Genomic DNA, 23,484 nt, shown 5'->3' on the forward strand with positions numbered 1-23,484 from the left:
GCAAATACATAAACCAGTAACATAGTTTATCATCATTATCAAATATGCACTGCACATACAGTATTTATATATGCTGGACTTTTATATGACTGGCACTGCAGTAGATTTGTTTACACCAGCATCCCCACAAACACACGAGTAACGCATTGTACTACAACATGATGACAGCTATGACGTCATCAGGGGACAGGAATTTTTTTTTTGAGACAGGGTCTCGCCCTGTTGCTCAAGCTGGAGTGCAGAGATGCAAACATGGCTGATTGCAGCCTCGACTTCCTTGGCAGGAATTTTTCAGCTCCGTGGTCATCTTGTGGGACCACCATAGCGTATGCAGCACCTGATGGTATTTAGAAGGGAGGCGGAGAGGAGGAGAATGGCTGAATGTGCCTTTGCCTCAGCATTATCTTCTCAGATGGTTCAGTTCAGAAGCCAAACTTGGAAACTCTATTCAGAAAAGGAAAGGCCCTCCAGTTACAGAGTCCTTCTCTCCCCAGAAGGCAGCCTAGTGATGCTTGGTACTGCTCTGTCCCACATCCCCCGCACTGTGGGGATGCTTGGTGCTTCATCCCCACAGTTGGACGAAGCGCTCCTTCCAATCTCTGGAGAGTGTGATTTGCTCCATCTTGTCATATTTCTGGGTTGCTGCCCTGGTCAGCTTCCTGGCTGGGCTACCACCTATGGGGCGCCCGCTGGGGGCTCTGATCTGCACCGTGTGTGAGAGTAAGAGGCTTCGTCTCGTTTAATCATCAGCGCACTCCTCATTCTACCCCATCTCACGGATGACGAAGACAGGCTTGGAGAGGTTCAGCCTTCCCAAGTCCCAGCCTACGGGTAACAAGTGCAGTATTTGAACTAGCTCTCAATTCCAGAGCCTGAACTCTTGGCTCCCTAGGATGCTGTCATCAGAAAGCAGAACCTGCACGTGTCTCAGATGCTCCGGCAGCACTAAGAGCAGTCGGGTGGCCTGAGAGGGCAGGAACAAGAGTATTGTTGTCAGTGTCCCCCGTTCTCATTGCATCTCAGGGCTCCCCTGGAAGCCATGGCTGTGTGCACACCCACCGCAGGCCCTACCAGCCAACCAGAACGCCACTCCCTGGGCCACTGTCTTCCTTTGGGTTCTTAGGAGCACTGTCAACATGCTCCTCTCCCCAGACCCATGCCCACATGGCACACTTGATGTTGGGCACCTACAGATGTAATGAGTTCTAGTTTTCATTATCTCCAGTTCTACGAGTGAAGGCAACACAGTGGCCAGTCCCAGGCTCCCGGGTGAGGCCAACTGCTGCTGCACGTGATGGGAGCAGCGTCATTGGAACCCATGTGACCCAGACCACCAGCCCTCACCCTGGCCCCCAGCCCCAGTGCGGGAAATGCCCTTTACAACATTCACTCTTTAAAGGCCACCTGGATCATTGTTTTCTTTTTCTAAATCTCAGCTTATTCAAAGAAAAATGACTTTAGCTTGGCATGTGAGAAAGGTCAGGACATTACACTGCTGGAAACGTCTACGTGCATGAAAAGAACCAAGAGTCCTCTGAATCTGTAGCTTCCCCAACCTCTTCACAGTAGGGTGTTTCACCCATTTCATGGAGTCCAAAGTGAGTGATTTTTACATCCTGTCATCCGTAGGGGTTGGGATAGATCGCCCAGCCACCAGGCTTAATGGGAGAGATTTGTTTTTTCTTAAAATATGAAGAGTTGCAGTGGTCCTGGAATCTGTCAACAGTCAGATTCTTTTTTTTTTTTTTTTCCAATCATGAACAATTGTTTAAAAAGTGTTTTTATTTTGTGTTCATCTTAATATTCCCAGACTTTTCATCTTGAAAAATTTTAAGCCATAGAAAATTTGCAAGAATAGTAACTATGAAATTTACCGGCAGTTAATATTTTGCCACATTTGCTATATCTCTCTCTCTATAAACATAGTCATTGGTCAAAAAAAAAAAAAAAAAGTATCTTTCCTTCCCTTCTCTCCTCTCCCCCATCACCTTTCTCTTTCGCCTCCTACCCCACCTTCTTTGTTTCCTTTTTTATCCTTTCCTCTTCTTTTTATTTACTTATATTTTTAGAGACAGGGTCTCACCCTGTTTCCCAGGCTGGAGTACAGTGGCATGATCATAGCTCACTGCAACTTTGAACTCCTGGTTCAAGCAATCCTCCTGCCTCAGCCTCCTGAGTAGCCAGGACTACAGATGTGCACTACCACAGCTGGCTAATTTTTTTATTCTTTATAGAGATGGGATCTCACTATGTTGCCTATGCTGGTCTCAAACTCCTGGCCTCAAGCAATCGCCCTGTCTTGGCCTAGCAAAATGCTGGGATGACATGTGTGAGCCACTGCACCAGGCCTTTTAGTTTCTTCATATATTTGAGAATAGTTGCAGATACTTTGAGATTTTATCCAGATATTTCCACATGTCTCTTCTAAGATAGTAGGCATTTTCTCACGTAACAACGAAACCATGACCACCCTCAATGAATTTAATGTGGATACAAGCCTGGTCTCTTTACATGGCCCACGTCCAAATGTTGCAAGTTGTCCTTGTCATGCCTGTGTCCCTCTTTATCCAGGACCCAGCCAGGACCCGCCTCCCTACGTTGTGCCTCCGCTCAAGCTTCTCTCACCTGGAGCCACCTCTGGGCCTGTCTTGTCTTTCATGACCCTGATATTTCAAAGCATTTGGTCATTTGTTTGGCAGACTGTGCCTCAATTTGGATTTGACTGATTGGTCTTCAGGGAGAGATTCGGGCTTGTGTTAGTCTGTTTTCTCTTGCTATAACTGAATATCTGGGCCTGGGTAATTTGTAAAGAAATGAAATTTATTTCTTACAGTTCTGGAGCTGGGAAGTTCAAGGCTGAGGAGCTGCATCTGGTGAGGGCCTTCTTGCTGGTGGGGCCTCTCTGCTGAGTCCTGAGGTGCTGCAGGGGATCTTGTGGCAGAGGTAGGAGCAAGAGTCAAGCTGGCTTTTTAATGACCGACTGCCGTGATAACCCAAGAACCTATTAATACATGAATGGCCCTGACGATCCAGTCCCTTTTTAAAGGCCCCACCTCTCAATGCTGCCATATTAGGAATTAAGTTTTAAGATGAATATCAAAGGAGACAAACCTTCAAACCATAGCAAAGTTAAGCTTTTTGAAGGGACAGGATTAGTCATAATTTTTGTTCTATTTGTGTGCGTGTGTATCCTTTTTAGAGGTGGGTCTCACTCTGTCCTCTAGGCTGGAGTGCAGTGGCTCAGTCATAGTTCACTGCAGCCTTGAACTGCTGGGCTCAAGTGATCCTCCTACCTCAGCTTCCTGAGTACCTGGGACGACAGATGTCTGCCAATGCACTCAGCTAATTACTTTTTATTTTTTTAGAGGTGGGGTCTCACTATGTTGCCCAGGCTAGTTTTGAACTCCTGGCCTCAAGCAGTCCTCCCATCTCAGCCTCCCAAAGCAGTGGAATTACAGGAGTAAGCCACCATGCCTGGCCAAGAAGGTGTACAAACATACACATACTAGAGTCTTTCTTCTTCTCTTGCCCCCCAGTGGGTGACCCAGTTCCCATCTTGGCAGGCAAATCACATTCCCAGTGTCTGTCTCCTTCCACAGATGACACAAGGGGAGTGTTTAATGGTGGTTCCTGCATCTGCAGCTGGATATTTTGATGGGTGGGTGTGTCTGATTGTGTCACTCTCTTGCCTAGAAACCGTGGAAGGGTCTTGGAAGGCCGGCTAAGATCTTGCTTGGCCCGCAGAATCTGGTGCTCTGGCCCAGCCCACCTCACAGCCTCACTCGGTTCTACTCTCTGCGTTGGAGAGCTTGGAGAGACCCCACCACGATGGCCTCCCTCCAGCCTCCGCACAGACCCTAGGATATGCCATTCTCTCTCTCTGGAAGGCTTTTGCTCCCTTACCCCATCAGCTTCTCATCATCCTGCATGTCTCGGCTCCCAGCCCCTTTTCCTCTGGGAAGTGGTCTCCAAATCCCAGGCAGGGTCCTATCACCCGGTAGTGTCCCTCTCAGGGACACTGTATTCCCTCTCTGCTGTAGGAGGGAGGAACTTTTTCTAATGTGGGCACCAAGTGCTGTGCCTGGTGCATAATTGGCTTTCAGTGAACATTTGTGGAGAAAGCAAATGCGCTCATGAATCCCTTGCATCACAGAAGGCGGGGCCGGAGCCAGGGTTGGAGGTGGGAGTAGAGGAACCCCAGGGCTGGCTGCTGAGGAAGGTTCTCTCTGATGGTGCAGCACTAGCAGGTCAAACCCAGGGTCAAGATAAGGAGCCAAATGTCCCAAAGGTGGTAGGTGGTCTGCGATGGGGCCAGCTGGATGTTGCCAGTGGGTAACGCTCCTGCTCTGCCAGGTCTGAGGCTCAGAGTTCCTAAAGGAGCAAGCGAGTTCCTAGGAGAGGAAGAGGAGAACCAGACCAGGCATCCGGTCAGGAACAAGGGACCCAACCAAATGAGGAGGGAGACCTGGGGCTGGGGTGCGGGCGGTTGCTCTGGATAATGACAGAATGGATGTGTAGAGGCCTGGCCATCAGCCAGGGTCCTGCACTGGAGATGCCCCACGGAGAGGGCAGGGCCAAGGCCCAGCAAAACTAATACAATTCTCTCTCCAATGTCTGGAGCCAGCTCAGGCCGCAGAAAGTATAGACCATGACATTGACCCAGCTAAGTCCTACAGTGTCCGTTGGGCCAGGAAAGGTTGTTTAAGGGAGGAACAGGACAATCTCTGCAAACAAAAAAGTTTCACATTTTTGGCCTAAGTCCAGAGGGAAAAGCAAAGTTCACTGACAAAAGCCCCAAGCTCCCTCCCCACTTCTCACCTGAAGTGAGAGGCAGGGTGAAGCCCAGCAAAGCTTTCTGTACTGTGTGACTGCAGGGGGCAAAGGATATTCATGGAGAAAAGAAAGAAAAACCACAACAGGGTTTTTCTTCAGTGCATGGAACTGATTTTGTTTTATTTTGTTTTTTAGTTTCCTGCAACTTTCTATTTTTTTCTATACATGAATGCCAATTATTTTTACACTTTTACCAAAGACAAAATCCTTTTCAAGGATTCTGTATGCATCCCCTGAGAGTACCGGTTCTAAACCTTGACTACATGTTAAAATCACCTAGGGAACTTTAAACACACCAAATGCCTGGGTCCCACCATGAGGTGATTCAGATTTAAGTGCTTGGCAGTGTGACCTGCCCAGGTGATTATAATATGCAGATTGAGAGCCACTACCCTAAAATGAGTATGCATTAGAGAGGTCGAATAAAAGACATACTCTTCCCAAACATCCATATCCAGGAAGGCCATATTCGGTTGTATGAGCTGCACACTGCATACCTCCAGGGGACACCATTGGCATAGCCTATAACACAGAAGTGCCTCCCTGGAGTTATGCAATGTGGCAGCCTTGTAAGTATGGATATATACATTACATATTCATAGATACATACTTTAAACATTGATTGCATCTGTTCACTATAATTCTCAGTGGGAGGGATGGAAATGATGTTCACTAGGATATACAGAGTGTTTTAGAAGACTTACTTTATATCACCTGGGATTTTAAAATCTGGCAAATCATTCTCAAAAGGATGATTATAAATTTAAAAAATAAATAAATAAAATCTGATGAAGACTAAGATAACAATAAAAACACCAAAAGCCAAGGTGATCATGTCAGTCTGGAACCATGGGTTGCACTGGACAGAGAAGACTGAGAGGATGCATCTGAGAGGGCTGGGATGTGTGCAGAAGCACAAGTTTGGATGGGAAGCCTCCAGCAGGCAGTGCGTGGAGGTGTGGCTGGTGGGAGAATCGTTGGAGCAATGGGAGGGTCATGTGGAGTCTTTTTCCTCTGCCATGAAGCCTTCCTGTTTCTGCCACTGCTGTCATTCAGAGATTGAATCTAATTCCGTGCTCTTGGACCTAAGGAGGCCTTTGACTTCTTTTGATGACTACAATGCAGTGCAAGGGATGCTATGTAAGTATCATGGTTTCAGTCATTTTCAGCCTCTGCCTTTGCTTCTTCAACGGCTCCTTCTTGGACCCTCACTGCCATTCTGTGAGGAAGCCCAAGCAGCCAAGTGGAGAGGCCCACACAGAGAGGAACCAAGGCTGCCAGTCAACAATTCCACAGATCCCCAGCCAGTAGCCTGGTGGAGCCATGTGAGTGAGGCCATTCTGCACCTTCTAGTCATCCAGGGTCCCAGCTGACACTAGGTGAAGCAGAGGAACCACCTGGTCAACCCACAGAATGGAGAGAAATGATACATTTTTGTTGTTTTGAGTCACCAAGTTTCAGGGTATTTTGTGACTCAGAAATAGGTGGCTGAAGCAGGGCCACTTCTGCTCTGCAGGTGGGCACAGACCAGTCTGTTGGAAGGGTATGTGGGTTGACCTGGCTCTGAGGCCTTGTAAGGTTAGACATGCTGGAAGATCCTAATAGGGAAAGGTTTCCTTACAAAAAATATATTTATCAAAGTTGTATATATATATAGTGGCAACAACTCAGTTACATCAGAAAGGCTTACAATGAAAAGCAATCATGTCTCTCCTGCTGTACTTGCCCCTGTTGCCTCCCAGTCCTACTCCTCCAAGACAACATCTTTTGCCAGTTGCTGTTTATGGATTTTCTCCAGACTCCAAATCACATACTTATACCTCCATCCCTCAGTTACCATCTTTAGACAACAGCTATTCACTCCCCAATATCTAAGATGAGCATTTAGCTCACTACTCCCAATGTCTGAACTTTCATGACTATTTTTGACTCCTGCATGAGCATTTCCTCTTCTGACAGCAGTTGCTGATCCCCAGCTCTGTAAGATGAGGATATCAGTGCCCCTCCTTTTCTTTCTGCTTTTCTCTTCCCTTCAATCACCCATGTTTTGTGGCTCTGCTTCTACCACTTCATAGCACTGCGGTGTTTAATCTCAGGTGCCTGGGCTTCCTGGGAAAGCAGCCATGAATTCCTTAAAATTAAGTGTAAAATTGCGTGTGTGTATTTATGATCCATTTCCTGGGGCAAGTCCAGAGCTTTCATCAGATACTCCCAGAGGGGTCAAGCTTGGGTGCTGTAAGGGACTCCGTACTGAGATCTTCCGTCCTCCACCAGAGCCACCCTCATCCTTCTTCAGACTTCCGGCTGGGTGTGGCCAATGCGGGGCCGGGGCAGGAGTAGCGGGAGGGGGAAGAGGACAGTGAGGAAGGGCATTTGTTTATTCCCGTGGCTCCATCTCTGCTGGGTCATCTCAGGCTGGCTGAGTCTCAGCTGAAGGACCTTACTCCCCTGACGGTGGCTGTCTCCTTTGGTAAAGGCTTAATTGTTCCTAGACCCAGGTCACTGCATCATTCTTGGTGGTCCTACTACACCCTGCCCATACCTTTGTAAACAGTCCTTTTAATACGTCATCTGGAATTCTCTTAATTTGATTGTGACATTTGTTTCCTGTTGGGACTCTGTAATGACCGTGTTCCTCGGACACAAACTCCGAGACAGAGGTTATGTGCAGGAAGTTTTCGGACAGTGCTCTTGGGCAAAGGGAGGAGTTGAACTGTGATGGTGTCACCATGAGGGCTGGAGCTGGCCCTGTGGGAGATCTGAAGCTGAGATAGTCTTTGGAGTTATTCCTGTCCAGGCAAGGGGGCCCAAATGACCAGACATTGGAAGCCAAGAGGGGACATAAGCTTGGTCAAAGTGGGTCTCTTCAGGTGAGGGCAGTTCTCAGGAAGGGCTCCCTGGCAGCAGTGAAAGCCTGGCCTCTAGGGCAAGGAGAGCCTGGGTCTCAAAGCGGGAGGGGTTGGGGATTATGCGGAGGCCCCTGGAATGCACTGCAGACCCAACCTTGGTCTGGTTGCTAGGCCAGGCCTTTTGTTCCTGCATCCTGACACCTAGCACAGTATCCCACACAGAGTAGGAGCTCAGTCAATATTTGTTGAATGAATGAATGGAGTAACAACAAGCTTCCTTAATTGATTAAAATTCATAAAACTCAGAGCACTTATGTATGGCTGCTTTTTTCAATTTTTAGTTTTTAACTTTTTGTTTTGAAATACTTTCACGCTTAGAAAAAACTTATAAAAATGAGACAAAAATCATCCAGATTTCCCAACTGTTAACATTTGCCTCTCTCTCTCATATATGTGTATATATACGCACACTCACATATATATACTCAAACTGTTATTAATTTCTGAAACTACTTTAGAAAGTTGGAGACCTCCTGCCCCTCTATCCTTAAATATTTCAGTGTCTATCTCCTAAACACTAAGGCATCTTTTTACATACCCGTGGTGCAATTTATCAAATTCAAGAGATAGAACACTGACTCATAGCTGCTATCTCATGTGCAGTCCCTTATAGAAACTCCCTCCCCAAGTCAAGGATTCGATCCCGGATTACACCTTGCCCTCCACTGGCTTGTCTCTTGGTCTTTTTTCTTTGTCCTTCATGACCCTGGCATTTTAAAGGACCCATTGCTTTGGGAAATGCTCTCGAGTTCCGGTCTGTCTGTTTCCTTATGATCAGATTAAAGCTCTGCCACTGGCAGGAACCACTCTTCATCTCCAAACCTAGCGGGTTCAGAGTTCACAGCGTCTCTCTTCCCTCTACCCTCCTCAGGGAGGAGCCACTATACCCAGTTTCTATTCTTAGGTCCAAGGGTGAAATCACCTACTCAAGGTCGCACACTTAATGACTGAGCTAAGTCCAGGTACCCTTAGCTGCCACTGAGCATCTTTTTCACCACACCTGGTAAAAGAAGGGACTTTCACAGACACTTCCCCTCTCCCTTGGCCTCTGGAGGGCTCTGCACCCGCTTCCTAACCCAGCCCTTCGTTGTGCTAACTGGGGTAACAGGTTACCTCGATTTTTCAAAAAAAAAAGCCCCTAGAACTGCTCTCAGAAGGGAAAGCTCTGGAAGAGGGCTTGTAGGAGTGGGAGGAGGGAGAAGGGGGAGTGAGACAGGACGCTAGCAGGGCAGAGAGTTTGAGGGTGACAGGGCCAGGCGGGCCCCTGCCCTGTGGCATGGGCTTTGGAGACAGAGACAGACAAAGGGACTCTGTGAGAAGTTTGCAGTGGGCAGCGTTGGGTTTGGCACATGGCTCCCCACCCCCAACTCTTTCCTCTCCTCCTATGTTTGCCTGCTCAAGGGACTTGAGAAAAAAAAAAAGGTTTTCGGGGCTTTGGGAGAGGTCTGTGTTTATTCAAAGGCCACTGTGTTTAGATGGGCCCCAGCACGGCCCAGTTATATCCTGGTTACATATGAATGGCAGTGATTTCATTTGGATCAAGGATAAGAGATCTGTTTGTGTAATAAACACTTATCGATGAAACAGGGTGTCCTGGCAGGGTTCCCCAAGGGGCTTTTAGAGCCAGGGTTGTCAGGGTTGCTGAGTTGGAAAGAGCTCTTCTTTATTTCTCTCCAGTTATTTCGTGAGTGCAAGTTTTGTGTCCCTGGATAGGCTGAACCTTCCGAGGCACAAGCGTTAGGCCCTGTGAGCCCTCGTTCTGCCACATACTGCCTGTTGAAGCCCCTCACCTCTTTGGGCCTCAGCTCCTTCACCTATGAAATGGGCTTATAAATATTGGCTGTCAGACAGGATGTGCACGGATTAAATGGGATGCTGCCTCCAGAGGCATTAGGTGGGCTGTAGAGCACGGCACGCGTGTAAGGAACACACGTGTCATTCAGGACAGTGCCAGGAGGTAGTGGAATACTACAGGACAGAGAAACAAAGCACTGACCTGCCAGCCCCAGGCACCTCAAGTTCAAACTCGCCCTGAGCTTTCCCTGTCCTGGCTTCCCCTTGTCACAGTGGAGACGGGCCCAAGAGGGACCTGAGGCCTGAGGGGGGCTGTGTGGTGGCTGCAGGGGGCTGCTTACAGCCTTGGGGAAGTCCCCAGCTTCCAGATTTTCCCCAGGAGCTGCCACTGGAAACCTTTGTCTGGAGACCAAAACTTTTCAAGACTTGACCATGAAGATTTCTGATTTCCCTGGAGAACAGCTCCTCGGGGCAAATCATCCCCCATCCTGGCTTTCAGCCTCGCAGCCCATGGCCTTTGGCATCTCCATGGTAGAGCCAGTCTATGCAGCTGGGCCCTCTCTCCTCTGCTCTACCCGCAGTCCCATCTTCTCGTCTCCTTTCAGGGGGTCCCCCTTTCCAAGTTCACCCCACTTCCAATGCACCCTCCAGCCCGCCGCCTGCTTCATCTTTCTAGATCATGTCAATCCCTGCTCAAAAGCCTTCTGACGCCCTTCCTAATAAATTAAGTATGCTAGGTTAGGCCTAAAGCTGCATCTCTTAAGTTGAGCCTAAAGGTTTCTCCAGACACAGTGAACCGTAACCTAGCTGGATGTGTAAACAGACTGTAACCTACTCTTGTGCCAATCACCCAGCTTCAGCCAATCACAAGCAGCCAACTGTTAAATAAGGCAAACTCCCAGTTGTAACCAGTCCAGCTGTTTCTGTACCACACTTCCTTCTTCTGGCTGCAGCTTTCTTTTTTTCTGTCCATAAATCCTCACTGACCGTGTGGCAGCACTGGAGTCTCTCTGAACCTACTCTGGTTTGGGGGGCTGCCTGATTCAAGAATTCTTCCTTGCTCAATTAAACTTTATTAAACGTGTCTAAAGTTTTTCTTTTAACAATATTAACCCCCCGGCTTTGCTCTCAAGTCCCTTCATCATTACAGCCCACCTCACCTTTTCCAGCAAGATCTTTTTTTCCCCCCACTTTATCACCCAGGCTGGAGTGTAGTGGCAAGATCTCAGCTCACTGCAACCTCTGCCTCTTGGGTTCAAGTGATTCTCCTGCCTCAGCCTCCTGAGTAGCTGAGATTACAGGTGCCCGCCACCACGCCCAGAGGATTTTTTGTATTTTTAGTGGAGCCAGGTTTTGCCATGTTGGCCAGGCTGGTCTAGAACTCCTGGCCTCAAGTGATTCACACGCCTTGGCTTCCCACAGTGCTGGGATTACAGGCATGAGCCACCACACCTGGCCTTCTACCCAGATCTTTAACCTTCCTTCATGTGCTGTACACTCCAAACCCTGCCTCTCGATGTTCTTTGGTGTACCTTGGGTTTTCCTGCCTCTGGGTTTTTTGTTTTGTTTTGTTTTGTTTTTTTGAGACAGAGTCTTGCTCTGTTGCCCAGGCTGGAGTGCAGTGGTGCAATCTTGGCTCACTGCAACCTCTGCCTCCCAGGTTCAAGCAATTCTCCTGCCTCAGCCTCCCAAGTAGCTGGTGCCCGCCACCACACCTGGCTAATTTTTTGTATTTTTAGTAGAGACGAGGTTTCACCGTGTTAGCCACGATGTTCTCGATCTGACCTCGTGATCCACCTGCGTTGGCCTCCCAAAGTGTTGAGATTACAGGCGTGAGCTACTGCACCTGGCCCTTTAGGTCTTTTTTAAAGCTGTTCCTCCTGTTTGCAACGTCCTCCTTCAGTAATTTCTACCCATCCTCCAAGCCTCATCCCGAATGCCTCCTCCCCATCATCCTACCCCCAATTGGACCCGCTCTCTCCTGCAGTTTATGCTTGGCATTCACCAGACCCTGCCTTGTTTCCGTCTTTGGAACAAGCACGCATCAGCTTGCAAGAGCCAGTTTTGGGCATCTCTTCTCAACTCTGGGTTCATTGAAGTCATTTTGGCAGTTTGAAATCAGTCCTGGTTTACTTATGCCGGGAAAATCAGCAAATGTTACAAATCGGGGTCCTCCCATCCCCCAGAAAGCTGGCTACCAGCACAGCACTGCTTATCTTCCTATTCCCTGGGCTGGACGCGAGCTTCATGAGGGAGGGCGGGGCTGCTCTGCAAGCCCATGTGTCTCCCACCAACAGCTCTTGACAAGCACCACACTCAACAGGAACTTTAAGCTGAAGTTTAACTCGTGTGATGCAAGGGTCCCTGAAACTGGACATGAGATGGGTAAGGTAGTGGAGTCATGAGAGAGGAGAGAGGCTCTGAACACTAAATGTACCCAAAACTAACCCTTTTCTATTCCAGGTGTCAAAGACCACCAAGGACCCCACCACTCTTGTGGCCTCCTGCTTTTTACCTTCCATGTTTGAAAAATGATAATAGTTAATATTTCCTGGGTGCTGTGGTAGGTTAAAGATGGCCACACATTCTTTGCTACTCTTCTTGTTGGGATGTGGGGTTCATATGCACAGAGAAAAAGCCACGAAGACACAGTAAGAAGCCGAGCCAAAGAGGGAGGGCATAGGATAAACCAGCCCTGCTGACACCTTGATCTTGAACTTCCAGCCTCCAGAACTATAAGAATACGTTTCTGTTTAAGCCATCCAGTCCGTGATGTTTGTGATGGCAGCCTGAGCAGACTCACACATTGAGAGCATCCCAAGGTCATACCAATACAGCCCGAGACCCTCACAAGTAGGGGGCCCTACCCTGCGCCCAGTATTGTAGAGGGCCCTTCTCTGGCCCTGCTCTGGCCTTGCCCCTACCTGTAGACTGAGGAGTCTGGAGCTGTGGGATCATGTCTACTCAGGGCCTGAGACCTTCTGGGCCATATTTCGTGTACCTGGGGCCCTGGATTTTTTGTTTGTTTGTTTTTTAAGATACAATCTTGTTCTGTTGCCTGGGCTGGAGTGCAGTGGTGTGATCATAGCTCACTTCAGCCTTGACCTCCTGGGCTCAAGCGATCCTCCCACTTCAACCTTCTGAGTAGCTGGGACCACAGACACGTGTCACCATGCCCAGCTAAATTAAAAATTTTTTTTTTTGCAGAGCTAAGTCCCATTATGTTGCCCAGACTGGTCTGGAACTCCTGGGCTGAAGCAATCCTCCCGCCTTGGCCTCACAAAGTTCTGGGATTATAGTCAGGAGCCACCACGCCCAGCCCGACCCTGCATTTTCTGCCCACATGGCATGGAGCCTCCTCCCAGGACCCATGTTGGTCTCCTTTCTAGGTGTGTCTCCCCAAAAGTGAACTGAGACCTATAGAGTATGTAGGTGCAGGAGCTATCAAATGGTAGCTCTTTGTGGACGTGTGGATGGGCCTTGGATTTCAGGCTGAGTGTCTGTGTGCATGCACACAAGACCCCCTGCAATACCAGACAGAATTGTTGTGGGACAGGCAAGAGGCCAGGCCGTGGCCAGGGTGAACTCTTCTTAGACTGCCACACTCTGGAGTAGAACTGTGCAGAGCCCTAGAATCCTGAACTCAAATCCAGCCTCACGGGTCATATATGTCAAAGTAGGAGCACGGAACATAATTTATTGAACAGTTTGTTTGCTTGATTTATAGTGTTTAAACACTCAGACATATGGTACATGGGCCGCCGTTTGGACCCGTGACCCAGGCCTCCCTGCACAGCTACCATGACTGAGCCAGGGCTGGAGCCCAGGGCCACCACACGGGATCCCTCCAAGCTTATTGCCCAGAGAAGAGTGGAGATAGTGGGGTGGATGGGCTAAGAGGAGATGTAGATATTAGTGCTTTTAAGTACACTATTAGCCAGGTGTGGTGGTGTACACCTATAGTCCCAGCTACTTGGGAGGCTAAAGCAAGGGGATCACTTGAATCCAGGAGTTCCAGGCTCCAGTGAGCTATGATTGCACCACTGCAGAGTGAGACCCTGTCTCAAAACAAAAAATAAAAATAAAAAAATAAGAGTTCTGCTACCAGTACTGTAGCATCTCAAACTCATTTCTAACTTGGACCAAAGACAAGTGGCTGCAGAACCTGGTGACCACTAGGATGCTGGATTTAGGGACTCCAGCTGCTCGTGGGACCATCCACGTGGGAGAGAGCATGCCTTCAGGGCCCCCTCCTGACCCCCTTCATGACAAGCCACTGACAGGCTGAGACAAGTGGCAGGAGGAGGAGACCAGATGCCTGCCTTGGGCGCATCCGTAGCTTTCTCTGGATCCAAGAACCACATCTCACACCGCAGGCGGCAGCTTCAAGTCCACGCCTGGGCGATCTGTTTGCCCCCTTGCTGGCTGGCAAAGGGTGTGGATGGCACCGGCTGGCGCACAGGCCAGGAGACCGGATATTGGTGGGTGCTTCCCTGGGAAGCATGTGTCTCCCAGTCAAAGGATAAATGCAAAAGATATTTGGTTAAAGTGTAAAGAATCAAACAGAGACAGAAACTCTGAGGATATGAAATTCTTTTTGAAATCAGTGGGTTTTGACTTTTGTTTTCAGGTGAGGGCTGTGGATTGAGAGCCCAGAGTTTCCCTGGCCTTCTGGGGGCCACGTGGCAGGAGGCTGGTCCTCTCAGACTGTTGCCTCTCTGGCCAGAGATCATGTTTCCTGAGATGGGCTTGGGATGGCTTTTTCCTCTTCATAGGAAATGCTGGGCACATGAGGTAACTGCGTCTGGGCAAGAAGGAATGTGTGGCGTCGCCAGGGCATCATCCCACCAGGAGGTTGGGGAAAGGGCCTGCTGCTTGTCCATTTGTTTGTGGACAGGGCCTCCTTGAGAGTGGAGAATGGGGCATTTGTGAGCAGTTTGGGGTCCATTCTTCCTGATTTTCTGGTCACTGTGAGTGTCCAATTAGATGTGCGCCCTGGGGCCCTTTCTAATTCAGAGGGGGCGGTTCAGCTGGATTAGGCTGGAGAGGACCAATCCCACGTTGGCTTAGCTGTGGAGACCCTGGTTTGTGCCCGGAGGAGGGCAGAGACTCGGCAGGATGCTGGGGACACCTGCTGGCACCGCAGCCTAGAGTGGCAGAGAGCAGTGCTGGACTTCTGACTCTCGGCCTTGCAGGAAAGCCTCTGGTAGACCCCAGCCGGGCAGGGCAGGGCCGGGCATTTCAGCAGGGCAAATCCTGTTTCCTGCAGGCGAGCTGGGGTGTCCCTTACTGCCATCACTTGACTTCCTTTTGGGTTGGGTGGGCCAGTGGAGGCAGGACTTCACCCCACTGTGATCGCACAGGAATTCTGTAGGATTTTCCACTCTTTTTCCTATGGGTGTCACGGAGCCCACCCAGGGTGACTTGGGGATTCCGGCTTCAGCCTCTTGAGGGCCTGGGGTGGTATGTATGAGGTAGCTGCTTGGAGGTAAGAGTTCTGCTCCCAGCTGGCTTTCCAGCAAGCCACGTGGAGGTTGAGTCAAGTGACTTGGGGGCAACGGCTTGAAGGAGTGTCGAGATGACGCCCTGGGAATACAGTGACTACCTTGCCGTTGTTGGAGAGGCCAGCTCAGGTTTGAGAAGCCCAGACAGGATGAATCTATTTCCACAGTACTTGCCACCTCCACCAGCACCTTCCCCTTCTCCTCCCTTCAGTTTTCAGCCATTTATGGAGGTCATTTGTTTTCCAGGACTGCTGTGACAAACCACCACAAGTCACGTGGCCAACAACAGAGAAATTCATCCCCTCACGGCTCTGGGCGCCAGGAGTCCAGCGTCAAGGTGTTGGCTAGGCCGTGCCGCTCCACAGGACTCCGGGGAGGATCTTCCTTTTCTCTTCCAGCTTCCGGTGGCCCCGGATGCTCCTTGGCTTGTCGCTGCATCAGTCTGTTCTCTGCCTCCATCTTCCCAAGGCCTCTCCCCTCTCACTTATGAGTCTCTCCTCTGCGTAGCTCTAATGAGGACATTTGTTGTTAGATTTAGGGCCCACCTGGATAATCCAAGATGATCTCATCCTGGCACCTTCACTGAATTATATCTGCAGAGTCCTTGTTTTGCAAATAAGGTCACACTCACAGGTTCTGGGCTTTAGAACATGAACATATCCCTTGTGTTTGGGAAGGGAGCACTATTTAGCGCTTTCTGGAGGGTTCTTACGAACAGGTACCTGGCAATGTCCTCAGATGCTCAGTGAGGATGCACCTGAGGTTCCAGTCCTGACAGCAAAGTGACCACCCTGGACCTGTCAGCTCCTCTGCAGAATGGCTAGGTGAGCTCAAGGGTTTCTTCCTTCTGGCACATTCCCAGCGCAAATCCTGTCGGTCCCTCGGCATCTATGCTGCTGATTTGGGTCTACTCCAGGGCTTTACAAATATACATATCTCTATGCATAGAACACATATTTTATTGTAGTAAAATACACATAACATAAAATTCAATATTTTAACCTTTTTGTTTTGTTTTGAGCCAGGGTCTCTCTCTCTGTCACCCAGGCTCACTGCAGCGGCATCATCACGGCTCACTGCAGCCTCAACCCGCCTCAGCCTCCTGAGAAGCTAGGACCACAGGTGTGTGCCACCACACCCAGCTGAGTCTTGTATTTTTTTTGTAGAGATGGAGTCTCATTATGTTGCCCAGGTTGGTCTCAAACTCCTGGGCTCAAGCAATCCACCTGCCTCAGCCTCCCAAAGTGGGATGACAGGTGTGAGCCACCGTGCCTGGCCCCACTTTAGCCATTTTTAAATGTGGACTTCAGTGGCGTTAAGCACACTCAGATGGTTGTGCGTTATCCGTATCATCTTTCACGAAGACGAAACAAGAAGACTCATTCTTAGGCCCCTCGGGCCTCAGAGTGTCCTTCACGGGTAAAGCGTCTTACGGAAGAGGCCTCTACCACAGAGTTCACTATCCTGGTGGAGATGTGAGGATCAGGATGTCAGAAAAGGAGGCAGACAGGACTGAGAACAGTGATGAATCCAAAGCAATACTCCCAGCTCCTCCTCTTGCAGGATCTGCCCTGTCTTGTCACCATGTCTTCTCCATGCAGTCCACCCATGTTCTTTTTTCCCCTCTAGACCAGCAGTTCTTAAAGCCTGGTCCCTGGACAAGCAACATCAGTACCTCCTGGGAGCTTGTTAGAAAAGCAGATTTTCTGTGCCCACCCCCTACCCACTGAATCAGAAATGAGGGTGAGGTGTGGTGGCTGTTTCACAGCCCTCCCGGGATTCTATGCTAAAGCGTGGGAAGCACTGCTCCGGATCTGCAGAGAAACCCTGCTTTCAAAGAACTCACTAACACCCCTATAAAACTACAATTTTTATGACTAGAAGCTCTATGAATACCTAAAACAAGGAAGCTGACAGACTTGGTAAGATCATGCAGGACATGATTGCAAATGGGCTGCCCAAGGGCGTTTCTTTCTCTTGGGTTTGTACATTTGTCCTGCACACATTTAAAAACATTTAACTAGTTGTCAGTATTAAATAAATAGAAAATGCCACCTAGAAATTCAGATTTTGTTATTATTTGAAATAATACTGTCTGGCACTCCTGATATGTCTTGGCCTGGGTCCAAGCATGGGCCACCATGATTCAATGCAGGGACTGCCAGGCAGCCCAAGTCCCCCCATGCCCCAAGGCAAGTCCGCCTGGTGAGCCCCCCCCATTTTTATCTGCACTGACTGCTGTAGGGCTTTCGAGTTGTCAACCTCTATATGTGAAGGGGGGCCACTTCACCACTACATCACAAACTGTCGCCTGCTGTGATGGTTAATGTTATACGTCAGCTTGGCTAGGCCACGGCATCCAAATATTTGGTCAAACACTAGTCTAGATGTTGTGAAGTTAATTTCTTTTAGGTGAGAGTAACAGCTATGTCAGTGGACTTTGATGAAAGCAGATCGCCCTCCATAATGTGGGTGGGCCTCATCCAATCAGTTGAAGGTCTTCAGAGAACAAAGACTAACTAACTCCCTGCAGGAGGAGGGAGTTCCACCAGCCTCCACAGTCACATGAGCCAATTCCTTAACATAAGCCCCTGTCTCTCTCTTTCCTCCTCTCTCCACACATGCATATGTGCGCGCACACACACGCAGACACACACACCCCAATGGTTCTATGTCTCTGTAGAACCCTGATGAACACCCCACACTGTGAGTATTATTATTTGTTGGTGACCCTGGACCATTCAGGTACCAAGAGGTAGAGGAACTCTTCTTCTGTTTGCTGGCAGCTCTTAGGGATACATTCTTATTCAAACCATGCCGTCAGAGATGGAAGCTGCAAAGCTAATGAGTAGTAGTATAATATTAATAACAAGAAACAAATAATCCATAAAAATCAACAATGATGTTTATTTATTTATTTATTTATTTATTTTTGAGATGGAGTTTTGCTCTTGTTGCCCAGGCTGGAGTGCAATGGCGCGATCTCCGCCTCCCAGGTTCAAGTGATTCTCCTGCCTCAGACTCCTGAGTAGCTGGGATTATAGGCATGTGCCACCATGCCTGGCTAATTTTATATTTTTAGTACAGATGGAGTTTCTCCCTGTTGGTCAGAGTGATCTCGAACCGCCGACCTCAGGTGATCTGCCCACCTCGGCCTCCCAAAGTGCTGAGATTACAGCTGTAAGCCACCACGCCCGGCCAACAATAATGTTTATTAACAATAATGCTGTTCGTTGAGTGTTTATTCTATGCCAGACACCATACTAAATGCTTTTTTTTCTTTTTTTCTTTGTTTCTTTTTTTTTTTTTTGAGATAGAGTCTTGCTCTGCCACCCAGGCTGGAGTGCAGTGGCACAATCTCGACTCATTGCAACCTCCACCTCCCAGGTTCAAGTGATTCTCTTGCCTGAGCCTCCTGAGTAGCTAGGATTACAGGTGCTCGCCACCACTCCCAGCTATTTTTGTATTTTTAGTAGAGATGGGGTTTCACCATGTTGGCCAGGCTGGTCTCAAACTCCTGACCTTGGGTGATCCGCCCACCTCGGCCTCCCAAAGTGCTGGAATTACAGATGTGAGCCACCACACCTGGCCAAGGCTTTTTAAAAATTAAATTAAATTTAATCCTTGGAGTAGCCTTATGGCACAGGTACTATCGTCATTAAACCTGTTTTACTGATGGAACAATCACAGAGAGGAAGTAACTTGCTCAAGGTCACCTAGCTCATGAGTGGCAAGAACAAGATTTGAACCCAGAGCCAGGACTCATGTTCATGAACCACTTTACCATACTGCCATACTGGAGTATGGACTTTACCCTGAGTTTCCCAAATGACAGCATGCAATAGAATCAATCCTCTGGGGGTAAAGAAATCTGAGAACTTGCATGGTGATTCAGGCAGTCCTTGGATTTCAGCTTGCCATGTTTAGCTGCACTACTTGTGCACCATACAATTGTACTCAGTGGTACCATTGTAAATACTGCTGTAGGCAATGGAGAGAAAGATAGCTGATGTTCCTCACCTGTCCGGGAGGTAGAGAGAGGTGCTGGTATAGTCACACAATGGGACACTTTACAGCAATAAAAAGGAACAAACAATACACACAACATTATGGATGAATGAATCTAAAAACTATTATTGAGAAAAAAGGCGCCAAAGAGTACATATTGTATTACTCCATTAATAGTGGAGAAACCTGGTAGACACCAAGTTAGCCACATGATCAGGTTAACATCATTAGTAATAAGACATATCAACATTGTGAGCTCTTTGATATAAGTACATACGTCATTTTAATGGTATTCTTGCCGAAAATGCATACTCTCACTCCAATCATGAGAAAACACTGAACAAACCCAAACTGAGGGATATTCTACAAAATTACTGACCAGTACTCTTCAAAAGTGTCAAAGTCATTAGAGACAAGAAAAGACTGAGGAACTGTCACAGACCACAGGAGACAAAGAAAAACTAACTACAAATGCAGTATGGGATCATGAATAAAATTCTGCAACAGAAAAAGGACATTTTTAGAAAAATTGGTGAAATTTAAGTAAGGCCTGCTATTTAGTGAACTAACATTAACTTAAATTCACCCGTGATAATGTTCTTGTAATCGTGCTGTGTTTATGTCAGATGCTAGGGGAAGCAGGCTGAAGAATATAAGGGAACTCTCTGTACTATTTTTTGTAGCTTTTCTCTAAATCTAGAATTAAACTAATTTAAAATTAAAAGTTAAAAGCCAAAACAACCCAATAAGCCAGGCAGTGAGCTACCTGGCTCCTTTTCCTCTGTGCTCAGTGGACCCTGGAAAGGAGGGAGCGTGATCCTGGGCCAGGCAGGTAAACACAGGTAGGACTTGCTTCTCTGAACAGACCTAGCCCCTTTCCCAGACACCAAGCAACTCATCTGACTCTTCCAGCTCAAAGACAGTCTGTGCTGTCAGCCAGCTGCCTCCCATGGGCCACCAGTGCCACCACACTGAAGGAGCCGCGGAGCCGCCTGGAAAAGTCAACCGAGAATTAGACATAACAATTTGGTTCTGCAGGGAGAGGAAACCCTTGGTCCTGGGATTCAGCCTTCAGGCTGTTATTAGCATTTATGGATGAAAGCTTCCACACAGGAATGGGCTGGTTGTGAATGCTTTTCCAGAGACATTGAATTGCAGCCAATGAGGACATTTTTAAGTTCTCACTCTTTCACCAGAGGACGGCTGCGCTCCCTGGTTTCAGGAGGGCACTGGGCTGGGGTGTGAACGTGCCCAGGCGCTGTGGCCTCTTTGTGAGTTGCCTTCCTGGTGTGCTGGAGGGATGAAAGGATGGGGGGCGCTCTGACTGAGCCCAGGGAGGGTGTCAGCCTCGCCAAAAAGAGGAGGAAGGCAGAAAGAGGATCATCTCTCTGTGGCGAAGAGATGGGGTAATGGCAGCCTGCTGTCTCCTCCTGCACAGGGACTAGCGATGGACTCGATGTGCCTGCCTCTTCCCTCCCTGTGACCCCCATCCCCCCATCCCCACCTGGGACCACAGTGTTCAGGCACCCAAGCCTTCTGGTTTCCAGTGAGTTCTGGTGCTCGCCAGGCCTCCTGAGGGGCCTCCCTTGCTTGACATACGGCAGAGGAGCAATGGTTGGACCTGGGGCCCAAGGGCTGGGCACCCCCCTGGGCCGGGCACCCCTGTCGACTGGGCACCCCTGTGAGCTCGGCACCACCCTGGGCTCGGCACCACTGTGGGCTGAGCCTCTGCTAGGAGTCCAGGCCCCGCTTAGGTGAGGACTTGAAATTGACCTCACCGGGGAGAAGTTTGTGCCTCTTTCTTGTTCCTTTCAACCCCCCAGGACTATTATTTGGAAGAAGTATAGGCAGATTCCACTACATGATTACCAGTCTGAGTGTCTGGAAGAGCATATTTGAAACTTGGGGATCCTCTTGAGTCTTGGGGACCCCCGAATAAGCGACTCCAAACTCCACAGAGAAGCAGCTGGTCTCCTTCACTGAGAAATCCCTCAGATCCTCTTCTCTGTGGATTTCAAAAGACATGCCATCTCCTCCCATTTCAATCACACATTTCTCACTTGATTCTAGAACTTTCTGGTGCGCTTCAGTCTTAGCTTCTCCCAGAACCCAACCTAAGGTTAATTGTTTGGAGCTTTAGTGGTCGGTGGGATTTTCCCAGAAGCAGGCCCTGTAACAAGAATGTTGAAGATAAACATTTGATTCGGGAGGTGATCCCAGGAAGTAATGGTATAAAGACCGGGATTGATCACATGACCACCGTGGACAACTGAGGCTCCAGCGCTGGGGACTCTGGGGCAATGCCTGAGTTATTCCCCTAAGGAGCGAGGGGGTAGCCACATGTGTTATCATCCGCTGTTGCACACAATTTGGACACCACTGGCCGGCCGTATCTGCATGTGGGTGAGGAGAGCTCAGGAGAAGAGACACAGGTGGTGGCAGCCAAGGTGAGTTCATACTCCCTGATGTGGCATGGCCTGAGGGCATGGGTAGGCACTGCAGCAGCCGCTACACGTCCTGGGGGAGGAACACAGCCTATCTAAGGCTGGAATAGATTGTTCAAACTGTTCCATGTGGCAGGAGCCAGGGCTGCAATTGAAAAGAAGATTCCAAAAGGCTCTCGAGAGAAGGCTGGGCAAGCAAAGCTGGATGCAAAGTGAGAGAAGGTTTATTATAACTCAGCACAAGCCCATCCCATCCACATTCCAGGCAAATCCACCCTGTGGAGACAGGTTGTCCTGCCACGCGGCCAAGCCACAGCAGGCCTCTGGGCACCAAGAGCCTGGGCTGGAGCTTAGAGGATGTGGAGCCCCACTCTGTAGGACCTGGGACTCCTGAGTTTGTTTCAGCCCCCACAGAGCTGTCCTGGCTGTGGATCCCAGAAAGCCTCACTGCATAAGGCTGCCCTTTTTCTTTCCTTCCTGTGAATAGCACCAAGCCATTTTGAAACAAGAATTCCTTAAAATAGTTTTTGTTTAAAGAAACAAGAAGTACCATCTCTTTATCGACTATATTTTAACAGCAGTCAGCCAGTGAGCAGAAGCTTCTTTCAGCTTCAGGGCCTGAGACTTGCAGGGGGACCCTCAGACCTCACCCACCCAGGGAGCTGCTTTCTCATAGGCACATCCTGCAAACACTCCAGACACTAGATGACATTTTTATAGGTTTCTGTTTCCCTATATAGCGAAGTTGTTATTGCAGAAATGAGAGGACACTTTTGCAAATGGCCAGAAGTCTGCACTTCCTAGGGGTGTCTTCCGGGGCCGCACTGAGCCACCGAGCAGCGCCGTCTGATAGAACCTTCTGCAATGATGGCAATGTTCTTGCACATCTACACTGTTCACTACAGCAGCCACGTGTGGTCGCTGAGCACGCAACATGTGGGTACTGTGACCAAGAAATTAAATGTTTAATTTCATTTAAATCAAATTAATGTAAATCTTTACACGAAGCCACATATGGGTACTGACTTGGGCAGTGCAGCTTATGAGCAAAGGACACCCTGAACTTGGGCTGCCTCTGGATGGGGCTGAGTTTGGGACGTAGGTATATGCACTGTTACATGGGTGCCCAGGTGTGTGTCACACACGGCTGGAGTCCAGAAAGAAAGCAGCAGTGGCTTCTCCTCTGGCTGAAGTCTTTTCTAGGATTGAGCCCAAGTTGCAGAGGTTTATGCCCTGCCCTTGGCCTGGGGTGATGACCTTGACCCTGGTCATCAGAGCAGCCAGGAAGAGCTCACGATTTAATGTCTGCTAGTATCAAGAGCTTTCATGCAAGCAGTCTTCTCTTCCGGGACACTCGGCTTGGGGGCTGTGTATTTACCCCCCGCCTGGCCTTATCTTGGGGAGGAAACTGAGGCTCAGCAAATGTCAGTGCTCTGCCTGGGCTTCTCAGTGAAAAAGTGGTCAAGTCAGGATTCGAACCCAGGTCCACTGAGGCCCATGATCCCCAGCACTCAGAGTTGAGCTTTTTCCTTGGAAGTAAGTGCTGCGGCCGTGAACTTTCTCCCACACTTTTTCTCGCAGTTCCTGAGTAACCGGACATACACTGGGCTCTGGTTGCTGGGACACCGGAGTTGAGAGGTCAGCGTAGGAGGCTCTGCTCGCTCTGGTCCCGTGACGATGGACTCATGACCATTCATGACATCTCCAGCCTTGATCCCCCACCCCCACTACTGCCCATGAGTCTCATGTTAAAAATAACAATGAACGACAAGAACTGGGGCTCTGCAGTCAGAAGGACAACATATGTTTTCCATTTTCTTCTTTCTCTTCCCTGCTTCTCTAAAAGTGGATTAAATATGAAAAAACACTTCCTGAACGCTTGGGAGACACTGGGAAGGATTGTCCAATGGAGAAATTATTCTCCAGAGAATTTCTTAAAAGCCACTTATTTTTAAGAAAACACATAAAACTCTTAATTATAAAATTCACACA

The 23,484-nt window shown here is 48.9% G+C and overlaps 1 long non-coding RNA gene across 1 annotated transcript; it reads left to right on the forward strand.

The window, feature by feature from the left end:
- The first annotated feature begins 1,950 nt into the window (after positions 1 to 1,950).
- LOC144331552 (uncharacterized) lies at positions 1,951 to 17,914 on the forward strand. Its single transcript, XR_013398828.1, has 3 exons — positions 1,951 to 2,943; positions 5,859 to 5,973; positions 15,287 to 17,914. It is a non-coding gene; the product is annotated as an uncharacterized LOC144331552 (long non-coding RNA).
- The last annotated feature ends 5,570 nt before the right edge of the window (positions 17,915 to 23,484 follow it).

Source organism: Macaca mulatta, chromosome 10 (genome assembly GCF_049350105.2).
Source record: "Macaca mulatta isolate MMU2019108-1 chromosome 10, T2T-MMU8v2.0, whole genome shotgun sequence".
Taxonomy (NCBI): domain Eukaryota; kingdom Metazoa; phylum Chordata; class Mammalia; order Primates; family Cercopithecidae; genus Macaca; species Macaca mulatta.